Here is a 22,104-nt window from a genome sequence, read left to right as displayed (position 1 = left end):
GGGTTTAGTGCGTCTTCCTCCTGAAAGCATTTGCTCTGTGTAAAAGTTGACATGGAGATACAGTGGCCACAAGTGCACCAACTGGTACTGCCAATTCTCTCACTAACGTAGTTAGTATCTATTGGAATGGCATCCAAACTTTCTCACTCAGGATCATGCTGAAAGCATTGTACAGAATATCTTGATTTTTCCTTATTTTTATTGTGTAGTCTGTCTAGTAATTCTAGAAGTTCCTGTAGCTAAATAAATAAAGATATTCATACATGAGCTAATAATTACAATTATGTGTTTATCATTGCATTTACAACAAATATGTAAGTAAATATTCCAATCTTTTATATGTGTGCAGATTTAATTACCGGATCATCACGAATACGCAACGGCGGTCTCTTTTCAACCTCAATGTCAGTGTCAGTACTATCACTCTGGTCTTTCACCACCACTTATTTCCCTCCAGTTCTGAGCTATGTTGCTGAGTCTGTGTACTTTGCCAGTGCCACTGCTTCCTTGCTACAGTGATAGTTGTGCCCCACCAGTGTGTAGCAGGTACCAACAATGATAGGCTCAACCCCCTCGACCCCCTGACGAAGGCACGCCGAAACGCGCGTTGGGGTAGCGTCATCCTGGTTGGTCCACTCCTGGTCTGTCTGAGGTGAGGTCTTGTTTCATTGCTTCTCCCGGTCTTTATCCATGTACTCATTCATTTGTATATTTGATTTTTGTATGGCCGGGCGTCTAGATCCAGCTTGGTGTTGGACTCTGTCATTATTCTTTCTGACCCACCCATTGATTATATATTAGAGTTGTCTGCGGGCAGTTTACTCATTTACTTTACATTTTTATCCCGCTGACCTCTCATATACTTTACTATCCAGACCGGAGTGGCCCTCCCAGGGTGACGCTCTTTTTCTCCTCCCTGCTTTCCCCTCTTTTTGTTCCCCCGCATTTTTATATGTATTTTATACCTGTCTTATTCTAATAAAGGATTTATTACATTCAGTACCTGGCGCTTTGGCTCCTTTCCTCAGTTTTTTTAATGATAGGCTCAACTAGACTCTCAGAAGTCTCCAGGAATAAAAACTCACCACTCTCCCTGGTGTGGATGATGGAGTGGTTCCTGCATGATGAAGCAGGCTGACCAGGGAGGGATCTGACCTAGTAGTAGGCTGTAATGGGATTTGGCTGGCAGGGGGTCAGCAATGGAATTCCAGTGTCTCAAATAGTCCTAACTTGGCTCACCAAGCGCCAGAGAATTGGCAGCAGCAGGAAGAGGTAAACACCACAACAATCTCACCAGAGCACATTTAGGCTGGGGCTTTCAGGCCTAACAGGCCACAATCCCAGGGCTGGTCAGGGGAATGAATGATATGCAGCTTGATATGCCCCTCGTTCTGATCAGGAATATCCAGGGGGAGCAGTGCGGTCAGTTGAGGTTGTTTGACCTACAATGACCTCAGTTTGACGTCCAAGCACTGGAGCTCTGCTTCTGGTCTGCTCCACAGTTGGCCTCATCCCCTTCGTAAGAAGTTTCTAGTCTGCAACATGCTTTATATACAAATGTGTAAATGGAATATTAAAAGCAGTTTGAAGGTAGTTTTAAAGGTTACAGACAATGGAAGAGATTTATCACAACTTATGTAAAGGAATCAGATTCCACCTTTCATTTTCCAAAGGAGCTCTGAAAAAATAAAAGGTGGAATCTGATTGGTTGCTATGGGCAACTAAGCCAGTTTTCCTTTACACCAATTTTGATAAATCTCCCCTAATTTTTTTTTCTCCTGGCATTTTCCTTATACGGCAGCTGTGTTGAACTTGGAATCAGGAGCTCTGTAACTAAGGGCTCATGCACATGAATGTATTTTTTGTCCTTGTCTCTTCTGTTTTTTTGCGGTCCATATGCAAAACCATTCATTTAAATGTGGCCAAAAAAATGTAAATTACTCAGTTTGCATTCCATTTCTTTATGTCCGCATGGCCGCTCCGCCAAAAAATAGAACATGTACTATTACCTTCTGCATTACGGACAAGGATGGGACTGTTCTATTAGAGGTCAGTTGTTCCGTTCCATAAAATACAGGATTCGCATGGCTAGTATCCGTGTTTTGCGGACCGCAAAATAGGCAGCGGTCGTGTCCATGAGCCCTAAGTTATCAGCATCTGATTATAGTACTCTGTACAGAAAGTTGTATTGCAGAGGATCCTGTAGAGCAGCTGAGAAGATGGAGTGCGCTTTGGCATGAACACCAGCAAGAGTGAAGGAAAAAAATCCCACGTGGAGTGTTGAGACTTTCAAAAACTATATGGTAAGGGCCAGCTGTTCCGTTCCGCAAAATACGGAATGCACACGGATGTGATCCGTTTTTTTTGCAGACCGCAAAATACATACGGTTGTGTGCATTCAGAAGGCTGGGAACTAAAAGAAACCATTGTGCCCTCAAGGTCCACCAGGGATTTTTATATTGAGGCCATCAATATTAGATCAGAGGGGACCATAAATGACGCTCTCCTGCCAATCAGCTATTCCTGAGTAAGGCCTTATTCACACATATGTGGATTTTCACGGACCACAGTCCATGAAAACCCATCCTGCCGACCTGCTGTGTGCACAAGTGCATGGCATCCTTGGTTGCTATGACGCCGTGCGCTTCGTACCGCTGTACAGTAATACACTCGTATAGACGAGTGTATATTACGAGTGTAATACGGTACAGCGGCGGCGGCACAAAGTGCATGGCATCATAGCAACCAATGACGCCGTGCACTCAGCAGGACGGCAGGCAGGGTTTTTCACCTACCGTGGTCCGTGAAAATCCACGTATGTGTGAATAAGACCACTTAGTTTTCCATTCTTCTGATCCGTTTAAAGAACAGAAAAATAAACAAAAAAATAGATCATGTATTTTAAGCATCCCTTATGCGCAGTCATGCACATTTTGCATCAGAATGTTGTTCCGTATCTGAGTTTTTTTTTTCTCTGATTTAAGTCTTCTTCCGTACCGTTATTCCACAAAACATATCCGTATGGTTTCTGTATGCAATCCGTTTTGTGCGGATCGGAAACGGAAACAGTAACTTTTTAACCACCAAACACATGAGAAATATGGGCTGGGCATATCATTTCTACAGTATGGATCTCCAAAATACGGATGACATACGGATGTGTTCCGTGTGCGTTCCGTGTTTTTTGCAGACCCATTGACTTGTATGGGGCCTCAGACTGTGATTTGCGGACAATAAGGTCTTGTTCACATGAATGTATGGGTTCCGTTCCGTGCATTGGGGCCGCAATTTGCGGTCCGTAATGCACAGAGAACGTTCGTGAGGCCTCTGGGATGGATCCAGACCTATTCAACTTGAATCTTTGTGCGGAACGGAACCCCACAAAAGCACTCCGTAGTGCTTCCATGAGTTTCCCTTCCGTGCTTCCCTTCCGCATCTCCAGATTTGCGGAACCATTCAAGTGAATGGGTCCATATCCGTGATGCGGAATGCCCAACGGAACGGTGTCCGTTTATTGCAGATCCGCATATGCGGTCCACAATATGGCAACGGAACCCATACGTTCGTGTGAACAAGCCCTAATAGGACATGCATTACTTTTTTGCGGAACGGAAATACAGAAACGGAATGCACACGGATTACCTTCTGTTGTTTTTGCGGACTCATTGAAGTGAATGGTTCCGCATACGGTCTGCAAAAAAAACGGAACGAAAGAGGAAAGAAAATACGTTAGTGTGCATGAGTCTTAAGGGCTCATGCACACAAACGTATTTTCTTTCTGTGTCCATTCTGTTTTTTTTGCGGACCGTATGCAGAACCATTCATTTCAATGGGTGCGCAAAAAAACGGAAGTAATTCTGTGTGCATTCCGTTTCCGTATGTCCGTTTTGCTACAAAATAGGACGTGTCCTATTATTGTCTGTATTACGGACAAGGATAGGACTGTTCTATTAGGGGCCAGCTGTTCTGTTCCACAAAAAATACGGAATGCACACGGACGTCATTCGTATTTTTTGCGGATCCATTTTTGCGGACTGCAAAATACATACGGCCGTGAGCATGAGCCCTAACTCTGATGCTGTAATAACCAGCTCCATTCACTGCACAACAGACATAGCTGTGTAGTTCCAGTGCTGGAGCTACTAGCGAACAGCTGATCAGTCAGAATCAGTCACTATCCTTAGGATAGGCCATCAATATAAAAATCCTGAAAAACACTATTAAGGGATTAATAATTCAGGCTGTGAATACATTGAGGAAATATTCATATTGCCACTTTACTTTTGGCAGTGTTGTGCAATACGTTGTAGTGAATGGATTTAAAAAAAAGAAAAAAAAACAGCAGAACCAGGGCCGTCTTTAATATTGATTGGACCCTGGGCAAAAATTTACTTGGGCCCCCTGGATCCCGCCTTCCCACACCTTAGCAGGCAATCACGCCCTCCACCACAACACACACACAAAAAATCCACACATCTGGTAGAGTACAGTGAATTACTGTAAATACTTCTAGTTCTGAAGACTCCAGCGGCTCAGGATCAGTGCTTTGGGCAGCTGGGCTCAGGCTGGAAGTGGGCACCGCTCTGCAGGAAGGAGACCAGGGCTCGGCTTACCCTAGTGTTACAGTGCACCCCAGCACCCCACAGTATGCAGTATAGCACCCTATAGTATACAGCAACCCACAGTATGCAGTATAGCACCCTATAGTATACAGCACCACACAGTATGCAGTTTAGCACCCCACACTATACAGTACCCCACAGTATATAGTAGAGCAGTATAGCAGCCCACAGTATACAGCACCCCACAGTATACAGCACCCCACAGTATACAGCACCCCAAACAATACACGATACAGCCCCCCACACTATACAGTACAGCAGTATAGCACTCCACACTATACCGCACCCTCAGTATACATTATACAGACCCCCACAGTATACAGTACAGCAGTATAGCCCCCCCACACTATACAGGCCCCCACACTATACAGCCCCCCACAATATACAGCCCCCCACACTATACAGGCCCCCCACACTATACAGGCCCCCACAGTATACAGCCCCCCCACAGTATACAGCCCCCCCACAGTATACAGCCCCCCCCATAGTATACAGGCCCCCACACAGTATACAGGCCCCCACACAGTATACAGCCCACCACACAATATACAGCCCACCACACAGTATACAGTGCCCCACACAGTATACAGTGCTCCACACAGTATACAGTCCCCCACACAGTATACAGTCCCCCACACAGTATACAGGGAGTGCAGAATTATTAGGCAAGTTGTATTTTTGAGGATTAATTTTATTATTGAACAACAACCATGTTCTCAATGAACCCAAAAAACTCATTAATATCAAAGCTGAATATTTTTGGAAGTAGTTTTTAGTTTGTTTTTAGTTTTAGCTATTTTAGGGGGATATCTGTGTGTGCAGGTGACTATTACTGTGCATAATTATTAGGCAACTTAACAAAAAACAAATATATACCCATTTCAATTATTTATTTTTACCAGTGAAACCAATATAACATCTCAACATTCACAAATATACATTTCTGACATTCAAAAACAAAACAAAAACAAATCAGTGACCAATATAGCCACCTTTCTTTGCAAGGACACTCAAAAGCCTGCCATCCATGGATTCTGTCAGTGTTTTGATCTGTTCACCATCAACATTGCGTGCAGCAGCAACCACAGCCTCCCAGACACTGTTCAGAGAGGTGTACTGTTTTCCCTCCTTGTAAATCTCACATTTGATGATGGACCACAGGTTCTCAATGGGGTTCAGATCAGGTGAACAAGGAGGCCATGTCATTAGATTTTCTTCTTTTATACCCTTTCTTGCCAGCCACGCTGTGGAGTACTTGGACGCGTGTGATGGAGCATTGTCCTGCATGAAAATCATGTTTTTCTTGAAGGATGCAGACTTCTTCCTGTACCACTGCTTGAAGAAGGTGTCTTCCAGAAACTGGCAGTAGGACTGGGAGTTGAGCTTGACTCCATCCTCAACCCGAAAAGGCCCCACAAGCTCATCTTTGATGATACCAGCCCAAACCAGTACTCCACCTCCACCTTGCTGGCGTCTGAGTCGGACTGGAGCTCTCTGCTCTTTACCAATCCAGCCACGGGCCCATCCATCTGGCCCATCAAGACTCACTCTCATTTCATCAGTCCATAAAACCTTAGAAAAATCAGTCTTGAGATATTTCTTGGCCCAGTCTTGACGTTTCAGCTTGTGTGTCTTGTTCAGTGGTGGTCGTCTTTCAGCCTTTCTTACCTTGGCCATGTCTCTGAGTATTGCACACCTTGTGCTTTTGGGCACTCCAGTGATGTTGCAGCTCTGAAATATGGCCAAACTGGTGGCAAGTGGCATCTTGGCAGCTGCACGCTTGACTTTTCTCAGTTCATGGGCAGTTATTTTGCGTCTTGGTTTTTCCACACGCTTCTTGCGACCCTGTTGACTATTTTGAATAAAACGCTTGATTGTTCGATGATCACGCTTCAGAAGCTTTGCAATTTTAAGAGTGCTGCATCCCTCTGCAAGATATCTCACTATTTTTGACTTTTCTGAGCCTGTCAAGTCCTTGTTTTGACCCATTTTGCCAAAGGAAAGGAAGTTGCCTAATAATTATGCACACCTAATATAGGGTGTTGATGTCATTACACCACACCCCTTCTCATTACAGAGATGCACATCACCTAATATGCTTAATTGGTAGTAGGCTTTCGAGCCTATACAGCTTGGAGTAAGACAACATGCATAAAGAGGATGATGTGGTCAAAATACTCATTTGCCTAATAATTCTGCACGCAGTGTACAGGCCCCCCACACAGTATACAGCCCCCCCCCCCACAGTATACAGGCCCCCCACAGTATACAGGCCCCCACAGTATACAGGCCCCCACACAGTGTACAGCCCACCACACAGTATACAGCCCCCCCCCACAGTATACAGGCCCCCACACAGTATACAGCCCACCACACAGTATACAGTCCCACACAGTATACAGCCCACCACACAGTATACAGCCCACCACACAGTATACAGCCCACCACACAGTATACAGCCCACCACACAGTATACAGGCCCCCACACAGTATACAGGCCCCCACACAGTATACAGGCCCCCACACAGTATACAGTACACCACACAGTATACAGGCCCCCACACAGTATACAGTCCCCCACACAGTATACAGTCCCACACAGTATACAGCCCACCACACAGTATACAGCCCACCACACAGTATACAGCCCCCCACAGTATACAGCCCACCACACAGTATACAGCCCACCACACAGTATACAGTCCCACACAGTATACAGTCCCACACAGTATACAGCCCACCACACACACAGTATACAGGCCCCCCACACAGTATACAGGCCCCCCACACAGTATACAGCCCCACACAGTATACAGCCCACCACACAGTATACAGGCCCCCACACAGTATACAGGCCCCCACACAGTATACAGCCCACCACACAGCCCACCACACAGTATACAACCCCCACACAGTATACAGCCCACCACACAGTATACAGTCCCCCACACAGTATACAGTCCCACACACAGTATACAGTCCCACACAGTATACAGCCCACCACATAGTATACAGCCCACCACACAGTATACAGCCCACCACACAGTATACAGCCCCCCACAGTATACAGCCCACCACACAGTATACAGCCCACCACACAGTATACAGGCCCCCACACAGTATACAGCCCCCCACAGTATACAGCCCCCCACTATACAGTAGTTTACAGTATATTAACATAACAGCCCCTGTCACCTTTTTCTGATGTAATCTTCACACAAAAAAGCTCCACAGTTAACTTCTGCAACACTCCACAGGACCTGTGATGACCTCATAGCCATGTGACCAGTAATTGCTAGGTTACTGATCACATGGTGATGATGTCATTAAGGTCCTAAATCACAACTTTAACACAGTAGGATCATGATGCCTGGAATCCTGGTAGAGCTGACAGCCTGCTGACACCCGGGGCAGTGGCTAGCAGGGCTCAAGAGGCAGCTGCCTTGGGCCCCCCAGGAGCAACTGGGCCCGGGGCAGCTGCCCCTTTTGCCCCTTGGTAAAGACGGCCCTGAGCAGAACCATGCACTTCAATGGGGAAACTGCAACCATAAAACTATGTAAAATAGCTTCCTGGATCTTTTCAAAAATTTAACTCTGATAGAAACCCAGACAATAATACATTTATTTACATGTACTTTTCGCCGTGTAGTAATAATCTAGCTTTCTGCCAAACCATTTGCACCAGATCTCAATGTGCTACAAAAAACATTGGTTAGCTCACTTGCAAAGTAGAAAAAAAGTTCTCTATTATTAATCTGAATGGTGTTTTTTGTACTGTGTTGATATTAAATAATGAAATATGTTATTGATTTTTACATAAAGATAAATTACCTTTAACCCCTTAGGGACCGGGCAACTTTTTCACCTTAAGGACCAGGCCATTTTTGGCAAATCTGACCAGTGTCACTTTATGTGGTGATATCTTTAAAACGCTTTGACTTATCCAGGCCATTCTGAGAATGTTTTTCCGTCACATATTGTACTTCATGACACTGGTAAAATGGAGTAAAAAATATGGATATTTTTATAGAGCATGTTATTACGGACGCGGCGATACCTAATATGTATACCATTTTTTTATTGATGTAAGTTTTACACAATGATTTCATTTTTGAAACAAAAAAAAATCATGTTTTAGTGTCTCCATGGTCTGAGAGCCATAGTTTTTTCAGTTTTTGGGTGATTATCTTGGGTAGGGTATGATTTTTGCGGGATGAGATAATGGTTTGATTGGCACTATTTTGGGGTGCGTATGACTTTTTGATCGCTTGCTATTACACTTTGTGTGGTGTAAGGTGACAAAAAATGCTTTTTTTACACCTGTACGCCCTGTGTCCTTAAGAGGTTAAACGGAAGCTGTCACCGGGATTTTGTGTATAGAGCTGAAGACATGGTTTGCTAGATGGCCGCTAGCACATCCGCAATACCCAGTCCCCATAGCTCTGTGTGCTTTTATTGTGTAAAAAAACAATTTGATACATATGCAAATTAACCTGAGATGAGTCCTGTACGTGAGATGAGTCAGGGACAGGATTCATCTCAGGTTAATTTGCATATCTATAAAATCATTTTTTTTACACAATAAAAGCACACAGAGCTATGGGGACTGGGTATTGCGGATGTGCTAGCGGCCATCTAGCAACCCATGTCCTCAGCTCTATACACAAAATCCCGGTGACAGGTTCCCTTTAAAATACAAATAAATGCAGAAAGAAAAGCGGCTCACATGCCAAAACTGAACCCGTAGTACACCAGTAAGTATTGTGGCTAAATAGGGGGGCCAGCTACGAAATATCCTGGTACAAGCTCCCAGGCAGAGGAAAAGACTTAAACAAATAATGGCGCTTAAAAAGTACACGTAAAAAGTATAGTATTTTATTAATCACAAAATATGTAAAACGAATGTCACATTAAAAGAAAAGGTGGCAGAAGAAAACACCACCGTAGCAGCACACAGAATAAATATGAGAGTATATTGCAAAATTATACATAAAAAATGTTTTTTATTATATGGGTATGTCCCAAATAATATATATGATGCAGCAATAACAAGTGTCAAGTATCCATAATGACAATCAACACCGGTTAAATAGGAGGTTGAAGTAATATAGTACCAAGGAGCAAAATCACCTGCATTCCCATACATAAAAGTCCTAGAATCTGCTGCATGGAACTCACCCAAGATACTGTGTGCAAACCAGGATGGCGCTACCCCAACGCGCGTTTCGGCGTGCCTTCGTCCGGGGGTAAGGCCTAAGGGGGCTTATGCACACGACCTCATGTATTTTGCGGTCCTTAAAAAAATAGAATGGACACGGAAAGAAAATACATTTGCGTGCATGAGTGTACTTGTACATGGGTGCGAGTGAAAACATAGAAGATCCACACGAATTTCTGTGCGGATTTCTGTGCATTTCTACATCCATTGCAGTTTTTGGATTTTCTGCAGATCTCACCCTTCATTTTAAAAATGTGAAATCTGCAGCTAAAACAGCAAACATAATTGACATGCTGCGGATTTGAAAATCCACACAACAGGTCAATTTCCGCGCAGAACAAATCCGCAAAGTGTACATGACAATTGTCTATTCACATACAAAGAAAAAATGTGGGTGATTCAGTCAGCACAACCCTGTATGCAGGTGCACATCGCTATGGCGAAATACATATACAAGCGCAAAATACAAATGCAATGGCACTCTGCAACCAGCATTCTGCCCTGCCTCTATGCTGGATGAGGCATTGGTGTACATTTTGGCCAAAGCGTAATAAGCCACTCACCACGTCAAGGTCGCCTCTATGGAGTGGTCCCTAACACTAGTTCCTACCTGTTTATGGGCCATGACAGCCACACAAAGTCCAGGGAATGCAGGTGCAGCATGCACGCCAAGCACACTCTGCTTTTAACCCGATGAAAGCTGTAATGGCACCGGACGGGGTTAAAAGCAGAGTGTGCTTGGCGTGCATGGTTCTGCATACGGGCCGCAAAAAATATGGAACGGACATGAAAAGCCTTATGCACACGACTGCAGTTTTCTTCCGCATCTGTTCCGCCAACCCATTCATTTTAATGGAACCATTTAAAATGCGGACAGTACACTGTGTGGTGTCCGCATCCGTTGTTCCATATGCCCATTCTGCAAAAAAGTAGAGCATATACTATTCTTGTCAAGGGGTCCACAAAATATGCGAATGACACACGGAAGCCATCTGTGTGTCATCCTCATTTTTTGCAGATCGATTGCCTGAAAACCTGTGTGAATGCCGTCTGACCCTTTGCAAACTTAAATTCAAAAATGGGTAGGCTCACCAGATAATAACACTCCGGAGCTCAGCCTGCCCTCTACCAAAAGGCCTCACAATAAGGGCTTGTTCACACGAACGTAAGGGCTCCGTGCCCGTGCTGCAGGCCGCATACGGCGGGTCCGCAATACACGGGGCACCGGCCGTGTGCATTCCGCATCATGGATGCGGACCCATTCACTTGAATGGGGTCTGTGATCTGTCCGTTCCACAAAAAGATAGAGCAAGTTCTATCTTTTTGCGGTGCAGAGGCACGCAATGGAACCCCGCGGAAGCACTCCGTAGTGCTTCCGTGGGGTTACATTCCGCTCCGCACCGCAAAAAGATAGAACTTGCTCTATCTTTTTGTGGAACGGACAGATCACAGACTCCATTCAAGTGAATGGGTCCGCGATCCGCATGCGGCTGGCCCACAGTCGGTGCCCCGTGTATTGCGGACTGCAATTTGAGGTCCACAGCACGGGCACAGAGCCCTTACGTTCGTCTGAACAAGCCCTAAGGCCTCATGCACACGGCCGTGGCCGTATTGCGGCCTGCAAACAGCAGGTCTGCAATATGCGGGCACCGGCCGTGTGCTCCCCGCATCACGGATGCAGACCCATTCACTAGAAAGGGTCTGCAATCCGGAGCTGCGGAGAGGAATGGAGGAACGTAACCCCACGGAGGCACTAAGGAGTGCTCCCGTGGTGTTTCTGTCCGTGCCTCCGCACCGCAAAAAAATAGAACATGTTCACGGACCCGGTCAATTTAAATGGGTCTCGATCCATCCCGGCCACCGCACGGACGTTGCCCATGCATTGGGGACCGAATGCAACGAACGGCCGCACAAAGGCCATGTGCCTAAACACTAGAAAAAATATATTCAATTGCTGTATAAGGTGATTGCACTGCTACAGTGAACAAATTACATCAAGAGAAACTCGGACTTCAACAGTGTTTTTATATGCAACCAAACACCAGAGTATCCTACAGGGATAGCTTTTTTCAAAACAAATATATCTATACCTCCACTGCCGAGGTCGCTTATCAAGATGTGTCAGAAGCTTCCTGGTCCCCAAAGAGATGACACCGGGACTCCAAAATGAAGTGGAAGTCTTTATATATTCAGCTCGAGATTAGTATGCTATTGAAAAAAAGGGAATCATCCCAAAACGCGTCGAGCTGAATTAATAAAGACTTCCACTTCATTTTGGAGCCCCGTTGTCATCTCTTTGGGGACCAGGAAGCTTCTGACACATCTTGATAAGCAATAAGGATGATTACGCGCATGCGCTGTGCGCTCTTACTCACGCCGTACCTCCGGAGGTGAATCTGGATATCTTGTTATAGTTGCAGTAATCATAAGAGGTATGATTGGTATTTCCTCGGAGATGTATTTGGTACCGTGACGCTGACTAGCCCTCTTATGATTACCTGTTTTTTTTATTGTTTTTTACTTTATTAAGGAGGTACATGTTTTAAACAATAAATGTGATGTTTTACCGTGAGCTAGCCAATTATATATTTCCTTTGCAAACTTATCAAATGGTGCACAGCAAGTTTTCTGATACACTACCAAGGTGTCAGGTCTGTGAGGAGCGTTTCATAGAGTTTCAAAGATGCCCTGTTGGGACGTTGAAGTTAATTACGGCTACTTTCACACTAGCGTTTTTTGCGGATCCGTCATGGATCTGCAAAAACGCTTCCGTTACAATAATACAACAGCATGCAACCATCATGAACAGATCCGGTTGTATTACAGTCAGGTTCATAAATATTGGGGCATTGACACAATTGTAACATTTTTGGCTCTATACACCACCACAATAGATTTGAAATGAAACGAACAAGATGTGCTTTAACTGCAGACTGTCAGCTTTAATTTGAGGGTATTTGCATCCAAATCAGGTGAACGGTGTAGGAATTACAACAGTTTGCATATGTGCCTCCCACTTGTTAAGGGACCAAAAGTAATGGGACAATTTGGCTTCTCTGCTGTTCCATGGCCAGGTGTGTGTTATTCCCTCATTATGCCAATTACAATGAGCAGATAAAAGGTCCAGAGTTCATTTCAAGTGTGCTATTTGCATTTGGAATCTGTTGCTGTCAACTCCCAAGATGAGATCCAAAGAGCTGTCACTATCAGTGAAGCAAGCCATCATTAGGCTGAAAAAACAAAACAAACCCATCAGAGAGATAGCAAAAACATTAGGCGTGGCCAAAACAACTGTTTTGAATATTTTAAAAAAGAAGTAACGCACCGGTGAGCTCAGCAACACCAAAAGACCCGGAAGACCACGGAAAACAACTGTGGTGGATGACCGAAGAATTCTTTCCCTGGTGAAAAAAACACCCTTAACAACAGTTGGCCAGATCAAGAACACTCTCCAGGAGGTAGGTGTATATGTGTCAAAGTCAACAATCAAGAGAAGACTTCACCAGAGTGAATACAGAGGGTTCAGCACAAGATGTAAACCATTGGTGAGCCTCAAAAACCGGAAGGCCAGATTAGAGTTTGCCAAACGACATCTAAAAAAGCCTTCACAGTTCTGGAACAACATCCTATGGACAGATGAGACCAGGATCAACTTTTACCAGAGTAATGGAAAGAGAAGAGTATGGAGAAGGAAAGGAACTGCTCATGATCCTGGTGTATAGAGCCAAAAATGTTAGAATTGTGTCGATGTCCCAATATTTATGGACCTGACTGTATGTCTTCTATAGCCATGACGAATCTGTCATGAACACCATTGTAAGTCAATGGGGGACGGATCCGTTTTCTATTGTGTCAGAGAAAACTGATCCGTCCCCATTGACTTACATTGTGTGTCAGGACGGATCCATCTTGCCCCGAACTACGTCGCGGATAGAAAAACGCTGCTTGCAGCATTATTCTGTCCACGACGGGGACGCAACCAAACGGAACGGAATGCATTTTGGTGCATTCTATTTTGTTCAGTTCAGTTTTGTCCCCATTGACAATAAATGGGGACAAAACGGAAGCGTTTTCTTCCGCTATTGAGATCCTATGACGGATTTCAATAGCGGATTTAAAAATGCTAGTGTGAAAGTAGCCTACTTTAGTTAAAGAAAGTCCAGAGTTGTGGGACACACGGACCGATGTCTACTATGACCGTTTGAAGAAGGAAACATCATGGGAAGATATACTGTGTATATATATATACTGTATATACGCTCACCTAAAGAATTATTAGGAACACCATACTAATACGGTGTTGGACCCCCGTTTGCCTTCAGAACTGCCTTAATTCTACGTGGCATTGATTCAACAAGGTGCTGATAGCATTCTTTAGAAATGTTGGCCCATATTGATAGGATAGCATCTTGCAGTTGATGGAGATTTGAGGGATGCACATCCAGGGCACGAAGCTCCCGTTCCACCACATCCCAAAGATGCTCTATTGGGTTGAGATCTGGTGACTGTGGGGGCCATTTTAGTACAGTGAACTCATTGTCATGTTCAAGAAAACAATTTGAAATGATTCGAGCTTTGTGACATGGTGCATTATCCTGCTGGAAGTAGCCATCAGAGGATGGATACATGTTCTCATTCTGTTTACGCCAAATTCGGGCTCTACCATTTGAATGTCTCAACAGAAATCGAGACTCATCAGACCAGGCAACATTTTTCCAGTCTTCAACAGTCCAATTTTGGTGAGCTCGTGCAAATTGTAGCCTCTTTTTCCTATTTGCAGTGGAGATGAGTGGTACCCGGTGGGGTCTTCTGCTGTTGTAGCCCATCCGCCCTAAGGTTGTGCGTGTTGTGGCTTCACAAATGCTTTGCTGCATACCTCGGTCCGTCTGGCACTAACAACCATGCCACGCTCAAAATGGCTTAAATCACCTTTCTTTCCCATTCTGACATTCAGTTTGGAGTTCAGGAGATTGTCTTGACCAGGACCACACCCCTAAATGCATTGAAGCAACTGCCATGTGATTGGTTGACTAGATAATTGCATTAATGAGAAATAGAACAGGTGTTCCTAATAATTCTTTAGGTGAGTGTATTTTGGCCATTTTTATCCTTTTATCTGGCTACTTTACTTTGTCATGATTTTTTTGCTGTTGTGCAATGTAAGGGAATTCATCATTGTTCTAAAGCTTTTTTGTAGGGTTTGAATACTTAAAACTTCTGTTCACAGAACTATTCCCGGCGAACATCGCTTGTTCGCGTTCGCCACGGCGGGCGAACATATGCGATGTTCGGTCCGCCCCCTATACGTCATCATTGAGCAAACTTTGACCCTGTACCTCACAGTCAGCAGACACATTCCAGACAATCAGCATACCCTCCCTCCCAGACCCTCCCACCTCCTATCAAAAAGCAAGGACAGCATCCATCTTAGATTCATTCTGAAGCTGCAGTCTTAGGCCCCTTTCACACGGGCAAGTATTCCGCGCGGATGCGATGCGTGAGTTGAACGCATTGCACCCGCACTGAATCCTGACCCATTCATTTCTATGGGGCTGTGCACGCGAGCGGTGATTTTCACTCATTACTTGTGCGTTGCGTGAAAATCGCAGTATGCTCCTCTTTGTGCGTTTTTCACGTAACGCAGGCCCCATAGAAATGAATGGGGTTGCGTGAAAATCGCAAGCATCCGCAAGCAAGTGCGGATGCGGTGCGATTTTCACGCACAGTTGCTAGGTGACGATCGGGATGGGGACCCAATCATTATTATTTCCCCTTATAACATGGTTATAAGGGAAAATAATAGCATTCTGAATACAGAATGCATAGTACAATAGGGCTGGAGGGGTTAAAAAAAATAAAAAAATTTAACTCACCTTTTAATCCACTTGTTCGCGCAGCCGCCATCTCTTCTGTCTTCATCTGTGCTGTGAGCAATAGAACCTGTGATGGACCATGTGATGAACGCAGTGACGTCATCAAAGGTCCTATTGCTCACAGATGAAGACAGAAGAGATGCCGGCTGCGCGAACAAGTGGATTAAGGTGAGTTAAATTATTTTTTCTTTTTTTTTTAACCCCTCCAGCCCTATTGTACTATGCATTCTGTATTCAGAATGCTATTATTTTCCCTTATAACCATGTTATAAGGGGAAATAATACAATCTACACTACAACTAACCCAAACCTGAACTTCTGTAAAGAAGTTCGGGTCTGGGTACCACAGTCGGTTTTTTATCACGCATGTGCAAAACACATTGCACCCGCGCGATAAAAAATGAACTTCGGAACACAATCGCAGTCAAAACTGACTGCAATTGCGTTCCTACTAGCGCAGGTTTGCCGCAATGCACCGGGACGCATCCGGACACGCCCGTGTGAAAGAGGCCTTAGTGAGAGCAGGGAGAGTGCAGCTGCTGCTGATTTAATAGGGAAATTGTTAGCTAGGCCAGTGTTCTGTGTTCTGTGTCCACTCCAGTCCTCAAAGACTCATCTGATCTGCTGTAAGGTCCTGAGAGCACCCCAAAAAGCCCTTTTTAGGGCTAGTACATCAGTCTGCTTTTTTTTTTTCTCTGTAATATAATTGCAGTTGCCTGCCAGTGTGTGTCAGGCCCACAGAGTGTACTGTGCCCACTGCCAGTGCCCACCACTCATATCTGGTGGCACAGTAGCTTGCATTTAAAACAGTAAAACAATTTTTTCTTTGTAATATAATTGTAGTTGCCTGCCAGTGTGTGTCAGGCCCACAGAGTGTATTGTGCCCACTGCCCACCACTGATATCGGGTGGCACAGTACCTTGCACGCATAGTACCACTAATCTAAAAAAAAAATGACAGGCAGAGGCAGGCCACCCCGCAGGGGCCGTTGTGGTCGTGGTGCTGTGATTTCCTTTGGCCCTAGAATAATGCCCAGTGTTCAGAGGCCACGTACCCTGAAAAGTTCTGAGGACATAGTTGACTGGCTAACACAGGACACCCAATCTTCTACAGCTTCCGCTCGGAACCTTGACGCACCATCCTCCTCCAGCTCAGCTTCGGGCACCTCTCAAGTTACCACTTGCCCGCCTGCCGCCACCACCAACACTAGCACCACAGCCACTTCACTTGATCTGTCAGAGGAGTTATTTACACATCAGTTGGAAGAAATTAGTGATTTGCAACCATTATTGCCAGAGGATGTAGATAACAGGGATATGTCTCAGTCAGGCAGCATTACACACATGGATGTACGGTGTGATGATGATGATGTTGTACCCGCTGCTGCTTCCTTTGCTGAGTTGTCAGATACAAGTGAAGCGATTGATGATAACGATGTGTCCGTGGATGTCACGTGGGTGCCCGCTCGAAGAGAAGAAGAACAGGGGGAAAGTTCAGATGGGGAGACAGAGAGGCGAAGGAGACGAGTTGGAAGCAGGGGGAGGTCGTCGCAAGGAGCTAGTGGCACAGTCAGACAGCATGTATCGGCACGGGGTCAGCCAGACAGCACGCCAATCAACGCATGCTGTTGCCACCACCAGAATGCCGTCATTGCAAGGCTCAGCAGTGTGGCATTTTCTGTGTGTGTCTGCCTCTGATAACAGCGATGCCATTTGCAACCTGTGCCAAAAGAAACTGAGTCGTGGGAAGTCCAACACTGACCTAGGTACAACTGCTTTGCGAAGACACAAGATCTCACGTCCCAAACGCCTATGGGATCAACACATGATGAGTACAAGCAGCACACAAACTTAAAGCCACCATCCTCCTCCTGGTCCAGCATCTTCAGCCACGTCAACCACTGCTGTCCTCCTTTCCCCCTCTCAACCACCTCCCACTCCGCCTCTCACCTTCAGCAGTTCCTGCTCATCTGCCCACAGTCAGGTGCCTGTCAAGGAAATGTTTGAGCGTCACAGTGTCACAGAGTCACCCCCTTGCCCGGCGTCTGACAGCTGGCTTGTCGGAACTCTTAGCCCGCCAGCTTTTACCATACAAGCTGGTGGAGTCTGAGGCCTTCAAAAAATTTGTAGCTATTGGGATACCGCAGTGGAAGGTACCCGGCCAAATTTTTTTTTCACAAAAGGCAATCCCCAACCTGTATTCTATTGTGGAAAAGGTCATGGCATGTCTGGCACACAGTGTTGGGGCAAGGGTCCATCTGACCACTGATACCTGGTCTGCAAAGCACGGTCAGGGCAGGTATATCACCTACACTGCGCATTGGGTAAACCTGCTGACGGCTGCCAAGCATGGAATGCGTGGCTCTGCAGAGGAGTTGGTGACACCGCCATGACTTGCAGGCAGGCCTGCTGCCACCTCCTCTACTCCTCCTACTCCATCCTCTTCGCTCACCTCCTCGGCTGAGTCCTCTTCTGCTGCTGCGTTTTGCTCCACATCAACTGCACCCCCCCAGCTCTCAGGGGCTATTCCACATCCCGGATACGACAGTGTCACGCCGTCTTGGGGTTGACTTGCCTGAAAGCAGAGAGTCACACCTGGACCAGCATTCCTGTCCGCCCTGAACGCACAGGTGGATCAGTGGCTGACCCCGCACCAACTGGAGATCGGCAAAGTGGTGTGTGACAACGGAAGCAATTTGTTGGCGGCATTGAATTTGGGCAAGTTGACACATGTGCCGTGCATGGCACATGTGTTGAATCTGATCGTACAACGCTTTGTGCATAAGTACCCAGGCTTACAGGACGTCCTCAAGCAGGCCAAGAAGGTGTGTGGCCATTTCAGGCGTTCCTACACGGCCATGGCGCACTTTTCAGATATTCAGCGGCGAAACAACATGCCAGTGAGGCGCTTGATTTGCGACAGCCCGACACGTTGGAATTCAACACTCCTAATGTTCGACCGCCTGCTCCAACAAGAAAAAGCCGTCAACGAGTATTTGTATGACCGGGGTGCTAGGACAGCCTCTGCAAAGCTGGGTATTTTTTTGCCACGTTAGTGGACGCTCATGCGCAATGCCTGTAGGCTCATGCGTCCTTTTGAGGAGGTGACAAACCTAGTCAGTCGTACCGAAGGCACCATCAGCGACATCATCCCATTTGTTTTCTTCCTGGAGTGTGCCCTGCGAAGAGTGCTGGATCAGGCCGTAGATGAGCGTGAAGAGGAAGAGTTGTGGTCACCATCACTACCAGAAACAGCCTTATCAGCATCACTTGCTGGACATGCGGCAACGCTGCAAGAGGAGTCTAAGGAAGAGGAGTCAGAGGAGGAATGTGGCCTTGAGGAGGAGGAAGACCAACCACAGCAGGCATCCCAGGGTGCTCGTTGTCACCTATCTGGTACCCGTGGTGTTGTACGTGGCTGGGGGGAAGAACAGACCTTCAATGAGATCAGTGAGGACGAGGAACGGGACACGAGTAGCTCGGCATCCAACCTTGTGCAAATGGGGTCTTTCATGCTGTCATGCCTGTTGAGGAACCCTCGTATAAAAAGGCTAAAGGAGAACGACCTGTACTGGGTGGCCACGCTACTAGACCCCCGGTAAAAGCAGAAAGTGGCTGAAATGTTACTGAATTAACAGAAGTCGGAAAGGATGCAGCAGTTACAAAACAAGTTAAAAGGTATGCTTTACACAGCGTATAAGGGTGATGTCACAGCACAACGAGAATCTAACAGGGGAAGAGGTGAAAGTAATCCTCCTCCTACCACGACCACGTCGGCAAGGACAGGACGCTTTACAGACGTGTTGTTGATGGAGGACATGCAGGGCTTTTTAAGTCCTACGCATCGCCACAGCCCTTCGGGGTCCACCCTCAGAGAACGACTCGACCGACAGGTAGCAGACTACCTCGCCTTAACTGCAGATATCGACACTCTGAGGAGCAATGAACCCCTTGACTACTGGATGTGCAGGCTTGACCTGTGGCCTGAGCTATCCCAGTTTGTATTAGAACTTCTGGCCTGCCCCGCTTCAAGTGTCCTGTCAGAAAGGACCTTCAGCGCAGCAGGAGGTATTGTCACTGAGAAAAGAAGTCGCCTAGGTCAAAAAAGTCTAGATTACCTCACCTTTATTAAGATGAATGAGGTCCACACGCTGCAGTATTTAATCTCCTCTGCATGCCGGATGACTTGCGTGACTTCTCCGCCACCAACTAGGGTTCAAGCCGCAATGTTTTAGTGCACTTTCTGCCTGGAAAACATCAATTTTTCCGCCCGCTGCTACAGCAGCGGCTGCAACAATACCTAATTTTTCAGGCATGTGTACATGCCTAATTTTTCTGGCCTCTGGTGCTGCACTGTGGCTGCAAAAACAAAACAAAAAAAAGGCACATACATGTGTTAATTCCCATTCGTGATCGTTACCTTGTTGTGGTGAAGGGGCTTGCGTATCACAATGAAGCGATCACCTCTATGAGTGTGTTGGCAATGGCAATGTTGGCACACCCCAGATGATAAGGTCGTTGCTTCATTGTGAACAGACCAAAAGCGATCGGCTGGATAATTTTGCATAGAAAAAACATTAATTTTCTTTGTGATCATCTAAGGTGATCATTAAAGCCTACTAGGCCAACAATTGGCCCACACTGCAGAATTATTGTTTTCTGGGTCACGTAACTGTCACTGAACTACCTAAGCACGACCATAGGCTTTGAAAAACCCCCATCGCCTGCAATCTTCCAAACGTGCGCACGAGCACAGTCATCACTACACCAAGATTGACGCATAGAGGAATAAAATTTGTCATGAGTGTGTCAACTATTGACAACTCTTTGCGGTTGTCTAAACTCTATTCGATACACGTCCCCTGATAGGGGACGTAACAGGGATTAAACTGATAAGAATAGTACTACTTAACACACCACTCATATAGGGTAGCACAGTACATTGCACGGCGCACGCGCAGTACCCCAAATTGGAAGTAAGAGGACCAACCAAGCATCTTTTTCCATCTCCCGGTTCCTAAAATCTATTCCATACACCGACCCCTGATAGGGGACGTAACAGGGATTAAACTGATAAGAATAGAACTACTTAACATACCACTCATATAGGGTAGCACAGTACATTGCACGGCGCACGCGCAGTGCCCCAAATTGGAAGTAAGAGGACCGACCAGAATAACTGCAATGTAAAACAATTCCAGCAGAGTAAATGAGATTAGACAATTCTCATGTACACTTACTGTGTTGATTTTAAATCCACAGCATTTTAGTTCTTTGTGTGATTTTTATTTTTATTTTTTATGCAGATTTCACCCTTTTCAATGCAAAGGGCAAGATCTGTGGAAAATCTGCACCAGATTTTGGTGTGGAAATGCATACTAATCCATGCGAAAAACTGTGCAGATTTTCTGTTTTGAAACCTGGATCCGTGTACAGGTAGCTTAAAGGTATGGCCAGCACGTGGTGGGGACGCAGCTGCGATGCTGCTGAAGACTGTGCAGCCATGTGGGCCGCAGCTGTTTGATGTTAACTGTTAAAAACTGATTGGCAGTTCCTTGCTTATTGCTAAGGGTCAGGCAGGTCCCAAGATGCCACAAGACCATTACCGATAAGCAGGCAGCTGCCAATGAATTAAAGAGCATCTGTCAGCAGGATCAACCCTAATAAACCAAACCAGGCATACTGTCGTGTAGAGTTGATCCTGAGGATTAAAATATTTGTTTTATGAAATACCCATTTCAAGGGCATTTCCTCTTTAGCATAAGAAGTTCCTGAGAAAGTCTTTTATTTTTTATGCAATTGGGGTCTGCAGTGGACTGAGGGGTGTAGCCAGCATTGGAGTGCACTGAATATCTCAATAGAGAATAAAAGTATTTTTTCTTATAAGCCCTGCAACCGATTTTCACAAAGCAAGTATAATTTTAATCAGCAGGATCAATTCGGGTTAATCCTGCGGACAGATACTCAGCTGTGGCCTGCATGGCCATGTTGCTTTTGGCTGCATCACAGATGCACAGTGATGGCCAGTTCGCCCGCGAACACATGCGAGCTGCCATCTTAACTGACAAGTCTGGCGATGCACAGGTAAGTCCTTACCTGTGCGCGAGCCAGTCTGAAATGAAATGCAGTCAGCGGGAGAAGGAAGTTCCGAGAACAGCCACCGGGGGCCTTCTTCGGGCTGTTCTCGGAACTGCCTGCACCCGGAGACCGCATTTAATTTCAGACCGGCTCGCGCACAGGTAAGGATTTACTTGTGCCTCGCCGGACTTGTCAGTTAAGGCGAACACGGCGAACTGGCCAGCACTGCAGATGCATCCCCACCATGGTACAAAAAAGATTGGGGACCACTGCTCTACACCACTTACTTAAGCCTCATTCACACGTCAGTGTTT

This window comes from Bufo bufo, chromosome 4 (genome assembly GCF_905171765.1).
Source record: "Bufo bufo chromosome 4, aBufBuf1.1, whole genome shotgun sequence".
In the NCBI taxonomy this organism is placed as follows: domain Eukaryota; kingdom Metazoa; phylum Chordata; class Amphibia; order Anura; family Bufonidae; genus Bufo; species Bufo bufo.
This window is presented reverse-complemented; position numbering follows the sequence as displayed.